The sequence below is a fragment of the Phyllostomus discolor genome, chromosome 4 (assembly GCF_004126475.2).
Source record: "Phyllostomus discolor isolate MPI-MPIP mPhyDis1 chromosome 4, mPhyDis1.pri.v3, whole genome shotgun sequence".
In the NCBI taxonomy this organism is placed as follows: domain Eukaryota; kingdom Metazoa; phylum Chordata; class Mammalia; order Chiroptera; family Phyllostomidae; genus Phyllostomus; species Phyllostomus discolor.
In genome coordinates this window covers 100,211,808-100,226,693 of record NC_040906.2, presented here as the reverse complement: position 1 = coordinate 100,226,693, position 14,886 = coordinate 100,211,808, and the positions used below count along the sequence as shown (strand labels likewise).

General features: G+C 41.4%; 1 protein-coding gene across 3 annotated transcripts in view; it reads right to left on the bottom strand.

Moving 5' to 3' along the window:
- THSD7B (thrombospondin type 1 domain containing 7B) overlaps positions 1–11,403 on the bottom strand; it is a 903,223-nt gene extending 891,820 nt beyond the window's left edge. For all 3 annotated transcript variants that reach the window (XM_036023677.1, XM_036023678.1, XM_028509548.2), the window contains exon 1: positions 11,138–11,403. The gene's annotated coding sequence lies outside the window, so the exon portion shown is untranslated. The remainder of the gene's footprint in view (positions 1–11,137) is intronic.
- Between the last annotated feature and the right edge of the window lie 3,483 nt (positions 11,404–14,886).

Here is a 14,886-nt window from a genome sequence, read left to right as displayed (position 1 = left end):
GCACCCTACAAATTTCCACCATTCTACGTTCCCATCTTAAGCCTTCATAGCACGAATGATTTCATACTATTCTGAGCATCTCTTAGCTTTCAGTTCTTGGGGCTGGCTGACTACTTTGCTATTTCAGATGCTTTTATCTTGTAGGCATTTACCAAGCATCTATGCTTGCCAACCCCGTTGCCAAATCAATGGATAATTCTGTCTCTGTGTACATTTCCCCGCCACACACTGACACATGCCAGGACAAACTGTTTACCTTAGATTATAAGGATTTGGGTCTCACTTTATTTATACTGTGAGCATCACAAGTTTTCAAAACACAGCATTTGAGAATGAGATAGAGTTCTATGCTGATGAGTAAACCAGTGATAAAGCCAATTTACCCATATTGCCAGGCTGTAGGAGAGTTTATTGTTGTTTTGGTTGTTATTGATGAATCTTGAAGAGCATTCGTAAGGCATGGACTTCAAAACACTATATGACATAAAATTTTATATTAAAGGAAATATAAATAACCAGTCTTAAAGACAAGCATACATAACATAGAATCAGAAACAATGCTGAGAGAACTATAAAAAACCCAGCAGGTTGACAGGGAGCCCAGTTTCTGCTTTCCCATGCTGAATCTACTAATCTATGAATCTCCACAGTCGCCATTTTTATCTTTGAGGCATCCTCCTTTTTGGGCCCTTACTTCCACATGAACTCCATGAGCAATCCTCAAGGGTAAGGCCAGTTCTCAGGAATGGCTGTACACCCCACCAGGCCACGTACAGTGTGTGGCACACTGCAGAAAGGCAGGACATACCCACTGGCTAAATTATCCTTGAGGAACACAGTAGGCTAAAAAGAATCATTTTAATCTATCAAAGTATATTGAATCCCTTGCCTATAAAATGATAAATAATGGTCTTCCTGATGATCTGATGCCCTCACTGTCTACACATCAACTTTTCTGCAGCTGGTCAAACAGCCAAACCAGCAGCGCAGCACATTCTGTACGCTGGATGAGACACTTAATGGCTGCTCCATCTCTGTAAGCTATACAGCCTTGCCAATTTTTGCCTGGCTCCTTTTGCTCACAAACACAAAGTGCTCGTCCTGAAATTGGTAAGCACTATATTCTTCAAGAGCCATTGGAAGCCCTATGCAGGCAGATGTAAATATATTTCTTATCCCACCTTGCTCCCTACCTGTCATATGCACACTTAGAAGGATTGGTTAGCATTATTGAATGTCAAGGCTGTTCATCCTCAGAACAAAATGGGGGTTTTTCTGGTACACAGAAGGAGTCTGTGACTGAGGTTAAATCCTGATATGGCCCTGGCATTCTGAAAAGAAAGGCCCATACTTCCTGCAGGTTAAAACCATCTTTTTCAACTGCAGCTAAGCTGTGAGAGTCACTGACTGGAGTCAGCAGAGCAGATCCAGCCAGGAAATAGCAAGGAGGCTGGGATGAGACTTTATTCATCTTCATTATCTAAAATGAGTTTTTATATAAGTGGTCCCATTATAAATACAGCATTAAAGCTATAATTTAATTCACATATATAAATAAAATTAATGTACCACTTTCACTTAATCCAACACATACCTATTTTAGTTATTCTGTGCAAGGTGCTGAAGCTCCAAATATAATTAAGATGCATTTTCTGTTTTTACTTAGTAAAATCCCATACATAGTAAGAGAGTTAGAGATATCTAAACAAAGTGACTTGGCTTTGCCAAGGGCAGAGAAGGCGTATGTCGCATCCTCCCAGTCACACTGCAAATTCCTGGAAATTGGAGCTTTCATCCACTTGGTGCCATGGACACAGCAGGTGCACAATAAATACTCTTCGAATGTATTCACACAGCTTACAAATGAATGCATCCTGCACTTTCCATTCGTTTGTCTTCCCGTGTGAAAACTGCTTAGTTATTAAAAACAACACCTGAAAGATGGGCTGCCCTGGGGATATTTTATGTCCACAAGCATTATTTTTTAATTCCACCAACTCTATAATCCAAATGAAATATCTAATATTCGTGAATATAATATTAGATGACACATCCTGAGAGTCTAAGGCAATTCCTCCCTATGAAGTTTCAAATTTTTTCTTTCTTTCCAACTGATGCCTTGTTATTAATATTTTTGTTTTAATGAGCAACTGAAGTCAGACTTAAGCTAACCATGGGATAGGTTCCTCTCCTCCAGACAGAGACTTGAAATTACTAAAATGTTTCACACTACCATGGGTAGTTGAATAGAGCTTGCACTTACAGAGGAAACACAGGACTTTTTATATGTAACACAATAAAGGCATGTCACATTCTGCTTTTCCAACTGAAGTATTCCACAGCCCAGAGGGTCAGTTACTGTCAGAAATTCGCCTTGAGAAAAATCCTTCGGATAACTGAGAAGAATTCTTTCTATCTGCCAGGAAATGAATCAAACCTACCAACAAATTACCACCATTTGATCAGAAGTATCACTTTAGTGAACCACATATCATTTCTTACTGCAGTAATCGCAGTAAGGATGTAGAAGTGTAAATGAGAAAAAGTGGTGAAGTTCAACCATAGTTAAAGGTTATTGTTTTCTTCTCATTTTTGCTAGAGATAAGCATATCCTAGGCTATGCGCATTTCACACGCACCAGGCCTCACGTACACACTAGCAAACCACAAACAAAATAAAACAAAAATGACAAAACAAACTGGGCCTATTTACCCTGTAAACAAGAAGGACACAGTGGTTCCTCAATGTGTATGGGTAATTGTAAAGTGGAAACAATGTAGACATGCTCCATCTTCACAAAAAAAAGGAATATGGGATTTATTTTTACATATAAGATACAGAGAAATCTCCCTATCCTGTAGGTTTTACAAGTAGATGTGTTCCTGAGAGAAGTCATGAAGTGTTTTAAGTCTTTTATTTAAGAGATTATTCAGGCTGGCATTTAAGGGAAAAGTTAACAAATAGATGAATGGCATCACATATGCAAAGAGTGATGATATATACCTTGGAAGGAAACTGGCAGCAACAGAAGTCAGAAGAGTGGAATTATTCATGGTGTGAGTTCTAGGCATGTCCCATATGGTGGCCACCAGCCACATGTGGCTATTGAACATTGAGACTAGGCTAGTCTGAATTGACATGTTCTTACCAGTGTTAAGTGCAGACTGGATTCAAAGACTTAGTACAAAAAAAAGATTTAGCCCTGGCTGGTATGGCTCAGTGGAGTGAGCACTGGCCTATGAACCAAAAGGTCACTGGTTTGATTCCCAGTCAGGGCACATGCCTGAGCTATGGGAAAGGCCCCCAGTTGGGGGCATGCGAGGGCAACCACACATTGATGTTTTTCTTCCTCCCTTCCCCTCTGTCTAAAAATAAATAAATAAAACCTTTTTAAAAAAAAATCTAAAACATGTCATCAATAACTTTCATAATCAATACACATCAAAATTACAATATCCTAGATAGGTTAATAAAATATATTATTAAACTTAACTTCAATTTTTATTTCCTTTTTTCAATTTTGCTATTGGAAAATTTAAGATTTAGCATGTGATTTTTATTTTCAACCTGTATTCAATTTCTGTTGAAGAAAGCTGCTCTAAAATCAGACTGAGGGCAGATCTTGACCTGGGGCAAGTCACTTACTATTTCTGCAACTATAAAATGGCAAGAAGAATAGTACAATCGACTCCAAGCTTTTTTAGAGAATTTTATGTAGAACAATATCTGGCACATAGTATGTGCTCAATAAATCTGCTATTAATATCCAATGCATACACCCTCTCTGTCGAATATCCTAACATGTACTCATTTGTCCTCTGTTGAAATACCCCCAAAGATGGGGAATGCATGTTTCCCTGAGACAGCCCATCACATTCCTAGATAGCTCTGAATGTGAAGAATTTCATTCTTGAAATGAGTAAAAATATCTCCTTATAATTTTGAATCTTCTGAGCTTCTTTATGTATGATTGGAACAGAGGCAAGCAAGGATACTGGTCATACTCCAATAATATACTTCTATAGAAACTGTTATGAAACTTTGGTATCAGAAATGGGGATATTATATATTCCTATGGAAGTTCATATCAAAAGACCTCATGCTGACCTAGCAAAACACTTTTAAGACACAGATCTTCAGAAACACAATTTCTCATACATGTTTAACCAAAGAACCATCTTTCTCTCCTTAGTAAAGCTGCCCCCTTCCACCAAGGACACTTTCCTGTCAAAATGTACACAGAGCAAAGAGGACAGACAAGGGTACCCACCTAACAGATCACTCAGCCCAATCACGGGAGTGACCAAGGCCACTACAGGTCCACCCACACTCACATCTGAAGACTGCTCTTCCTCTTTTCCAGATCTTTGTGCTAATTTCAAAAGTGAGTGCTATGCATATTCAGCAGAACAGTACTGTCTTAATGATAAGCCATTAGTGAAAAGGAATATGATGTGGCTTTCCTAAGTATGTCTGGATTTTATGAATTCCAGTGATTCCTCAGGAAGCCAACATTTTTATATAAATACAAATGTCTCAAGCTTTGCAAATCTAAGATAATATAATCTTCATGCATAAGGCCTGCACCAAATCAAAATGCAGCCTTTTCCCATATTATCAAATGACACTTCTACTTCCAGGAAAAAGTGATTCAGCAATACTCTGCCAGTCAGTCATCTCTATTGTGTGTGAAGCTCTGTCAGTGAGTGAGTATGTCTGTGTCCATGTGTGCACACCCCCGTGCACTCTTGCACTTGGGAGAAATTCTACCAGAGGGTAAAACTAAACTTAATGACCCAGACTTCAGTCTCTAGAGCAGTCTGGTGTATTAGAAGCAAAATGGGCCTGGCAGCCAACAGACTGGAATGTAAATCTTGGCTCTGTGGTTAACCAGCTGCAATGGCCTCATGCCAGGTGCCTCAGCCTCTGTTTCCTAGTATGAAAAATGGGACTCAATAATAGGACCCATTCTGCAACATTATTATGAGGATTAGACATCCTGAGTCTAATGCACCTAGCCTTGTACGGGAGCATGGCGTGATAATAATTGGCAGTCACTCTTGTTGCCTACCTGGCTATTGTTGAGTCTTGCCTTGGAGATCCTCAAGGGACTCTTCTCACCCAGGCCCATACTCCACATTGCATTCCCCTCTCAAACATTTTCTTATGAATTCTCAATAGAGAATGATGCCCTTTCTCATTCAAATCCTTTACTATCAGAACTCTACAAATAGATGCTAATGAGAAAATAGATTCAATCAAACATTAAAATTTGAATTTACCACCTGAGTACAGACAGAGAGAAGGCTATGTGAATTGGCACAATCAAAGTTCAGTAGGAGTACAATTAAAAGTGGGTCTTGACTAAGATAGAATTTGGATAACTAGAACTGGGGACCCAATGCAGCATTGTGGGCCTTTTTAAATAGGTGTGGGTCTTGTGAGTGACTTAAAGGAGAGAGGCATCCTGGAAGAAGAAAGTGGGTAAAAGGAAGTTAATGGCTGACATAAGTAAATTTGACGTAGAATCTGGAACACTATTTTTTTCTGTTTAAGAAAGAAGCAAAACTTCAGTTATATTTTTCAGGGCCCATCTAACAGTGTTTATGTTCATTTTTGCTAGAAGAGATCCCAAAGAGACAACCAAAGAATCTTCCTTAAAGGGCCTACAAAGTCATCTACATCCCTTTCTCCTCTGTCATTGGCAGAAGATATTCCAGTTCATAGAATGGGTCAATTCAGGTGAAATGAAGCCCTGTTAACAATACTCAGTCACAAAAATGAATGAAGCTAGAAACAAATAAACTGAGTTAATTCTGAAGTCTAGAAATAAATAATTACAATAGAAATTAATAGAAACAAATAATTACTCCCCCCCAAAGAAAAGAGCTTATTTAACTACTCCCATACACATACATTTTAACTAAGTGTTCTGAGACAGCTGTGGGCTAGGAAGATGTATATAGTTCTGGAATATGACCTGGGTTAGAAATTTGCTCTATTCCTTTCCATTGTGACTTAGTATGGTTAGGTTATGTTTGGGAGGGGGAAACAAAGGAAACTGAAGATACAGTGGCTTTAAATGAATCAATAACTAAAAAGTATATAGGTAACATGGAGCTCTTTAGTAATATAAGTATATGCAAATAATACTTAATTGTTTTAACAGATATAAATATTAGACATAAAAAATTAAAATTTAAAGTTAAACTACTTGATAATGCCAATAGTTGCATTTATTCACATTATGGGTAAAAGTATCAAGGGATAACACACCAAGTGATGGGGCTCAAGCACCAACCAATCAAAACACATTCCAAAAACAGCCCTGGAGTAGATCGCAAGGCCTGCCTGCCATGCCATGTGGCTGTAACAAGAAATGATCTAAGAAGTGTCAGGGGAGTAGCCAAAAGGGCCTTCAGGAGGCTTAGAACAGCACCTGTCTACCTACTGGTACAGAAGTATTTCAATATTTTTATAACCAGTAAGGCTATATTAGTGCACACTGGGCAAATCACCCTGAATATGTCTAACATAAGCACAAAATGCCAAAATCAATAGAGGAGAGCCCAGAAGCAAACTCTGCAAAGAGAGATTACCGCAAGCCTTAGTCTTACTATAATTAAAATCTTTCATTCATGTGTACTACATGGTATGCTTTAAAAAAAAATAACCACCTGAAAAGAATTAAAATATCCATTACTACAAAACTACAGTCTCAGATCATGGCAATGGTGCATAACTGCCACAAAGCTGAGTGCTTTTCTCAACACTGTGACTCTTTGAGAAGTAATGAGCTGTTCTCTAACACAACAGCAGGGCACAAATCCGCAGCCAACCCTCATGTAGGCAAATGAACGCAGCAAAGGGCTCCTCTCCAGTCAAGGCACTGAAGAATTCTTTCTGCATTAGTTACTTAGGATTCTGTTTTTAGCTGCAGCATATTTAATTACAAGAGGTTCATAATTAAAATATGCCTCGAGAAGCAAAATCAAAAGCAAGCATCATGTCCCTTGTTGCAAAACACCTAAGTTCAACAATGATAGCCTTTTGTTCCACATAGGAATGTTTCCGCATTTTTACAGGTCCTCATGCCCAGGTCAGTATCCAACCTTTTCGGATATGAGGACCTCTTTTATTTTAACTTCAAAAAATTCTACAGATTTTCACATTACAGCAGAGAGATGTCCTTTTAGAATCCATTAATTGCAAAAATATCTAGTGACCAAAAGCTAGTATGAATAGCGACACTTTTCAATGTAATGTGTTTTACTCATCACAAAAGCATGTACATAAACTCTTAAAATATAGAGGAGTTATTGTATGTGCTGGACAACTTAACTGTTCAGCTTACAAACCGAGCTTGCATTGATTGAACTGTCCACCCCTGCAATAACTCTGAGCTCCTTCCAGCAGTGGAACTCCATTCTATAGTGTCTCCAGGGTTGATTCTAGAAGTCAATCAAAAGACATGGGGCAACTGGATTTCTCTAATTTTCTAGTTTCCTCTTCAGATGAGTTGCTTGATCTTGTAGGTATAGAATGATTGTAACAAATCACAGGTGGATTACTGTGATTTAACTGAAAACATAACTAAGTATACATATTATGTACAACTGGCTCACGCCAGGCAGCATGGCTCAGAATGAAAGCCTAATCATAGGAATTCAGTGACTGCATCCCTATCTCCTCCTCAGTCAAGAGCTACATACAAGCTGACAGGTAACTGCACTCAATCTTCTTCACTTCCTTTCATCAATAGCTACTGTTGGCTATGAAAAACCACTCATAAAAATGCTAGTAAAACACCAATAAAATAATCCCAGTTGATGGGGAAATTTTAAAGGGTGAATAAAATGTTTACCATCTTGGAGCAAGGGTACCACAGGCTTCACATCGGCTACAACACTGATCCCACTCAAACTCACAATTTCTAAAATTAAGAGTAGATTTTTAAAATCCTTCTACTTTCACAGGTTTAAGATGTTAATTATCACATAGATATTAATCCTGTTAACAGCTCTAAATTAAGGACCTGTGTTATATTTAGGAAGTTGCCTGGTGTTAAAAGTGAATTCACCTTCTTTTATAGTTACGTAGTGCAGAAAGTCTTCTTTTGAAAACATAAAGCACTTATGTGTAATTCACATTAAAAAAAAACTCAAAAGCATATCTAAGCATAGTGTGCGTAAAAGGTTTCTAACACTGAAATACCTTCCAGTTAGTCAAAGACCCACCCTTCACACCTTTTCTGCAGAGCGTCTCTGAAGCTGTGTTGCTAATGGTGCTGTTCTTTTCTCCAAGTAGTATAGTTATCTCTACTAAGAATCTTTTAATCTGTTTGTCTTGATCGTGTATTTAATATATTGTATCATTTGTCATTTTGACTCTTAATTCAAGAGAACCAGTCAACTATTCTTCAACATTCTATTCAAATTTTTGAAATGATGTTGTTACTCTAATACCTAATCTTTACAAAGGTGTACAGAACAGCAAAATTGCAGTTTTGGCAAGATTTTTTTCTCTGAATAAATCACATGACTCCAGCCTCTGTGTAAAGTATAATTAAAATGAATTGACGTGCTTTGGAGTTTTGGGGGATTTGGAGAACCCTCTTCCACTAACTTAGCTTCTAATTTTTTATTCTGCTTTTTCAGTCTGTTATTTAAAAACAAACTTTTTAAAACAAATATCTATAAAAGTATTATTCCTTTAGAACAGGATCTGCAGCAAGTAGACAAGGTCCTAATAGCCTTCCTGATAAAGTACATTTTAGTCATACCATTTTCTTTAATTCTTTACCTTTTTTCTCCCAAAAGGCACACTCAGCACAGAACAGAAAGGTACCTTTACTTGCCAGTTAATTAATGTCAACCCTCAAAACTGTAGAGTCTGTGTTTATAACATTATTATGATCAGTAATTAATGTCCACCTAACAGTCTTTCCATTTCTTAGCCCTTCAATTCTTTAACAAGCAAAAACTTTGATGAAAAAACAATGGGGTATGAGATGACAGAAGATTAAGAAAACAATGTGAAGATAATTTTTCAAGTATCAATTTAAATATTAAGGTAGATGTAAAGTAATCCTGCTTGTTACGAATCCTCAGAATGGACTATCGAAGTCCACCAGGAGCAGGCAGTCCTTTCCTGGATCACACATCTCCGAGCACTTATCAGGGATTACTCTCCAGTCTTCAGAAAGCTGAATGGTTTGTAGATGTCAGCGCTGCTGGAACTGTCTGTGCTAATAATGCCCAAGCCTATCCCACATTTTTAAAGTCAACAATTGTATCTGTGTATGTTGTAATAAGGACCAACTCCCAGCTAGTAGGTGAGAAAAATACACAATAGCCAGGCAAAGTAGAAGGCCAATTTCAAGGAATCTGCTCAGTTGGTTTATCTACCCACAGAAAACTGAAAAGCAGAAAACTGGCCACATTAAGTTTTGAAAGAAGGGTCCTGATATTAATGGCATGGAGGTTGAAAAACAGTGGTACATCAAAGCAAAGCTTCAAGACAGGGACTTTACGTAGATTTCAACCCACAAATATATGAGCTTTTTCATTCACCAGCTAGATAGGGCTCCTTGATTTGGTTAGTAACACCCTAAGCAGCTTTCACAAAGCCTTAACAAACAAACAAACAAACAAACAAATAGCTGTAGTATATCTAGAACACAGAAAGGCTTCCCTGAAGATCTCTGCCACCCAGTTACCAAAAAAAACATACTGTCCTGACACTGCCTGAGAGATAAATGTATCACTTTGACATCCAAATATTGCCTGTCAAAAGGACACTCCAGATGCCCCTGTGCTCATACAAACACACTGCCCCCCACAGCCGGTTAACATGCACCCAGCCTGCATGGGTTACCACTTCCATAACACAGCACCCACAGGTACACTCCTGAAAACACCAAAAAGGCTCCTCCAGCCTGGTTGTCACAAGAGCACAAATGCATGTAAAAGTGGAAAACTGCAGGCTACTAGCAGAACACCCTGGCAATGAACAGGGCACCAAACAACCCAGGAGTCTGCCAAATCCCATAATCTTAGTTGAACACTACCTTGACCACACGGAATGGAATTCAACGGTAGTATCTCTTAAAGGACGCTCTGAATGATGGTTTTTTAAAAAAGAATACCATCGGATCACTAGCCCTTCACCCAAAATAAAGTTTCCCCCCCTTGTTTCAGAGAGAGATTGAGAGAGCTTAATGTGCCCCCACCCGAACACTCACCCCAAGCTTTCCAACTTCAAGACTCAAACTAAGCGGACTTCCAAAAGTGCACATTTTACTTGCATATTCAAATAACTATAATACTACTCAAGACGTTCGAAAGGAAAGGTAACAAGAACCGATGGGTGGTGCTTTAGAATTACGCGTGTCCTCCTCCTTGCCCCTCTTCTCACTCTCTGTTCTCAGTGTTCTCTTGATAAACAGAGCAGTGTCACTCCAGACAGGAACCCCACTCTCCCCAGCTTGCCCTTCGCTCCTCGCAGGGACGGTGGAAATGTAAACTGTTGCTGCAGCTTCCTGACATTCCACTGATAAATCAGGGGAAGCAGCAAAACTTCTTGGCTAGCTCAGCTCTCCTCCAGGGGCACTGAAAACCCACTCGCAGATACGCAGTCCCGCTCCCAAGAGGGAACCCTCAACCTGTTTGCAAACGCCAAAGCCCGAAGAACTCCCAGCCCTCCGATCCTGGGCTCCGAGGTTCCCTGTTCAGGATGGGGGACCCAGACTCCCTTCTTCATTACCCTCCTAAGCGAGCTGGAAGTGGAGGGAACAGAGCTCTTGCCACCCCAATCCGATGACTCAGTCCCCTTGCCTGAGCTCGGTGCCCAAGAGTCAACCTGAGATATCTCCTCTCCCCAACCTGGGGCTCTCGGCTCTGCGCCCTTGGCAGCCCATCCTTTCAGCAGCCCCCTGCCTCTGGCTGCCAGAAGCGCCTAAGAAGCTCTGTTAGCAAGTTCCCGCATCTGTCTGGGAGCTGGGGTGAAGCACGCTGTCCAGGGAGGACTAGGCAAAGTCTGTGCCCTCGGCACACCCTCCGCCCTAGTCATTGCCACGGATGCCCAGGCTGGCCAGGGGCCAGGCATCCCCGCTCCCCGCGCAGCACGACACACTCACCCGCCCTGCCCGAGCTGCCGCAGCCTCTGGGAGCCACCTAGCCCCGAGCTTCCCCAGCGCAAGAAAGATGGTGGTGTGTGTCGGGAGACCACCCATTCCAGCGTCTGGCAACCCTGTGGCGACTCTGGCTCCTCAGCACTGAAGCAAGAGGAGGAGGAGGAGGGCGACGAGGAAGGAACAGCGCAGTCGGACGCCATCTGCTGTACAACTCTGCACAGCCATTGGCTGCCTGGTGCGTCCCCAGAGCCGCGCGGGCTCAGGCTGTGGGGAGCCACCTTGCTCCTCACTCCCCCAGCAGCTGATCCCCGCCTCCCACCACTCTCCCCCCTCCGCTCCACCTCCTCCTCCTGTTCCAGGAGCCTGCTCACCTCTCCCCCACGGGAGAGCCTCTGCTCCCCGAGGCTGTTTTCCGCAACTTTGAAGCTTCCCGGTGCAGGTGCAAGAACAGTGTAGAGGGGGGCTCTCTTCTGACCCGAGCCAAGCCACTAATTGCCAGGGACAGGTGTGAGCACTTTGTGCCTCAGGGAACCACAGAGTGATGGGGGACAGGGGTCGGGGATTAGGAGGCAGAGAGAGTGGGGGATGATTTACTCCCTGTTCATAACCCCTCCACTCCTATGCACGCACCATAAAGTGCACACACACAGAGCTATCGCGCCCAGTCCGATAGCTGGGTGTTCCTCTGCAGTCCCTGGGCACGTGAGGGCTTCAGTGATGGGGCTTGGGTGGTGGAAGGGAGAAGATCCTAGTGGCATATGTGGAAAAGAGAAAAGGGAGGAATTGCTGGTGACTCAGGGGGACACCAGGAGCTGGGTCCTCACCTGTCTGGACATCCCCTTGTTCAGGGCTCCCAGAGACGCCGAATCCAAGCAGACCAGAACCTGAGAAAACCTTTTTCTTTTACAGGTTTTTCAGCCCTTTGGTGTGGGAGGTGGCAGGCAAGAGACAGTGGGAGGAGTGGGGAAGAGCCCTTTGGCCCCTGGGTGGTGGGGGGATGCAGGTGGCTGCTAAGGAGGCAGACAGTGGGTCTTCCCGGGTGCGGCAGGGGGGCAGGCTAGGAGCCGAGTCACAGCTCTGAGAGCCCTTTGCTTACTCTCTGACACTCGTTCCAGACTCGCCTGGTTTTTGACACCTTTGATCTAGGGAACTACTTAGGCTTGTTCAGAAAGACAAGTTTCTTTAAAAGGGGGAAAGGGGAAAAAGCAGAAGGACTACCCATTGCCAGTTACAGGATATTTTGCCTGTCCTACCTCTTCCAATGTGTGAGTCCAGGGACACCGAGGAGTGTATCTTTTCTCTTTTATCCAATGCTCTGCACACTGTGGGTGCTTAAAAAGAAGCAACATAGCCAGCAGAAAATTAAAGCTTGATGTCACAATGCAAATTAAATTAAAGAGATAAATAGAGCAGCTAGAGTTGTCACACCAAAAAAAAATCAAAAGAGTGTACCATTGAAAAGGGAAATATGAACACGCTGGTGAGGGATTCTGATCCATCTGGCTGTCGGACTGGACTCGGAAAGTGAGAAAGGGAACCTGCTTTACTTAATATTTAAAACGGCAGTCACTATTCTCCCAGTGAGCTAGTGCCATCCCACTCTGGGTTATGCTTTTCTTCCTGATAAATCAGCTGCCATCCAGATCCTAGATTATTTTCCCAAATCCAAGACCATGATTTATTACTCCCAAGAAATAAAATGCCAATCCTGTGAGCCTGGGGAAAGAGAAACTGGTCCATTATGTTTTGTTGTAATCTCAATACATATGGATCAACAGTCAACAAGTCTCATTTAAATGACTTCAGGAACAATGGCCAAGAAAACCATTTCTGTTTTTCTGAACTGTTACATACAGGATTCCCAGATTTCAGTCTTCCCAAATCAACACAACATTCTCAGGCCATATCCTGTGCACCTACAACCCTATGGTGTTTGCAGTCCTTCTGGGAAGAGGCCATGGGGGAAAACTTCTTACTTTGTCACTTATGGACATGTATCCCCCCTCCCTCGTCAGAGGCAGCGGTATGAATATTTTTCTTTAGGTTGGCAATTTGATTTCAACATGCATTCTACCTTAATATGTCAGCCCCTCTCATTAACCCTTTGCTCTGTGTCAGTGATCACTTACAGTACTGATGAGAATAATTTAATTATTAAGATGTAACTTTCCTCCTTGATCACTTTGTATTGGGTCCCTGTTTTTTGAATCGAGGAAAAGAGCTACATGGTGATTGTGTCCTAGACATTGGGCTTCTTAAAGTAAAAACTACGTAATTCATAAGAATGAAATCTAAATTATTTCTAAAATACAAAGAACCATGAACTTTAAACATTGCTATATTTTGTTAGCTTACTGACTCTTAATCTACAGCATAGTTGCCTTCTATCAAGGCACTATCCTGACAGCAGGTATTTCATTATTGTCATCATCAAATAGCGTAAGGTGTCTGAACTTTCTGTGACATCATTCAACTGCATGCTAATCCGGTAGAAAGAAAAGGCAGATATTTCTAGCTCAAACTCCCAATTTATGTTTTAAATACATATTGAACTGATAATATAAGTTTCTTGCCAAGATAGCTAGCTTTGGTTCTTAATAAAAATATTGTCCTCAAAAGATCAAACCCCATGGTTAGAAAGATCAAAAGGATAACCTAGGCACAGAAAGAGACCTTGTCAGTGAAGACTGATTGGGGGTGAGGAGGGAGAGTTGATAAAATAAGTAAATGAAGGATTGGGAAGAAGGTAGCCCTAAAAAAAATAGGTGACAAGTATAAGGAATAGGTCAATGTTCTAATGTGGAAAATAATCTGGAGATTAAACATTTCCATAACCCTCTACACACAGATGCCAAAGGCTCCAATTACCTGCAGGCTTCCTGTATGGAACAAAACAATAGAGCAATGGAAGAGAAGGGATGGGAGAAGGTCTCTTGGGACCCAGTCATCTCTTAGGACCCTATCACTAGTGAGAACCAAGGGGCATCCAAAGAGGAAAGTACCCAAATATTACTGGAGTTTAGATTTTCATTTCTGTTGAGTGTATTTCTCATTGCTCTTTCTGCACAGGATATTCTCCACACAGTCTAACCAGCCTGGATGGGGAAGTGCTGTGTAAATAAAACAGACAAACACTAGCACCAAACAAGAGATAAAGAAGACCTGTCGATAAAGAAGCCCAATTTAAAACAGGATTGAAAATGCCAACCCAAGCCAGTATCTTGGGCCCACCACCCAAGAAGTCACTGCCAGGGCCATACCGGCCCAAATGTGTAGGGGGAGAAACTGTGGCCAGTTCCAGGTTGGATGAGATTCTTTGGTAAATCTGAACATTTTTTTCTGCCAAGAAAGAGAATTTAATCCTGGCATACAAATGTAAGTTTTGAGCTTGGGCCAGTAATTTGATTTTGATATGTCAACATCTTAAAATACAATGTAAAGATAATGTATTGAAAAGTAGTATAGTGGAACTCTACTGGCTCCGGGCCCAGAGCAGTCCCACTGAAGGGCCAAAGCTTTCCCAGCAGACACTCAGCATCTGCAAACTTACTCCTGAAACACAGCTTCAGTCATTCACTCAGCAAGATATTTCTTGATGTCTGCTATATTCTTGGCACCATACAGCATGTTGGCTGTTCAGGGACATAGTGGACAGAGTTCTTGCTCTCATAGAGTTTACAGTCTTACAGAAGCATCTGACCATAAACAGACACACAAATGATTATAAATACAAAATGAAGGAAACGGGTTTT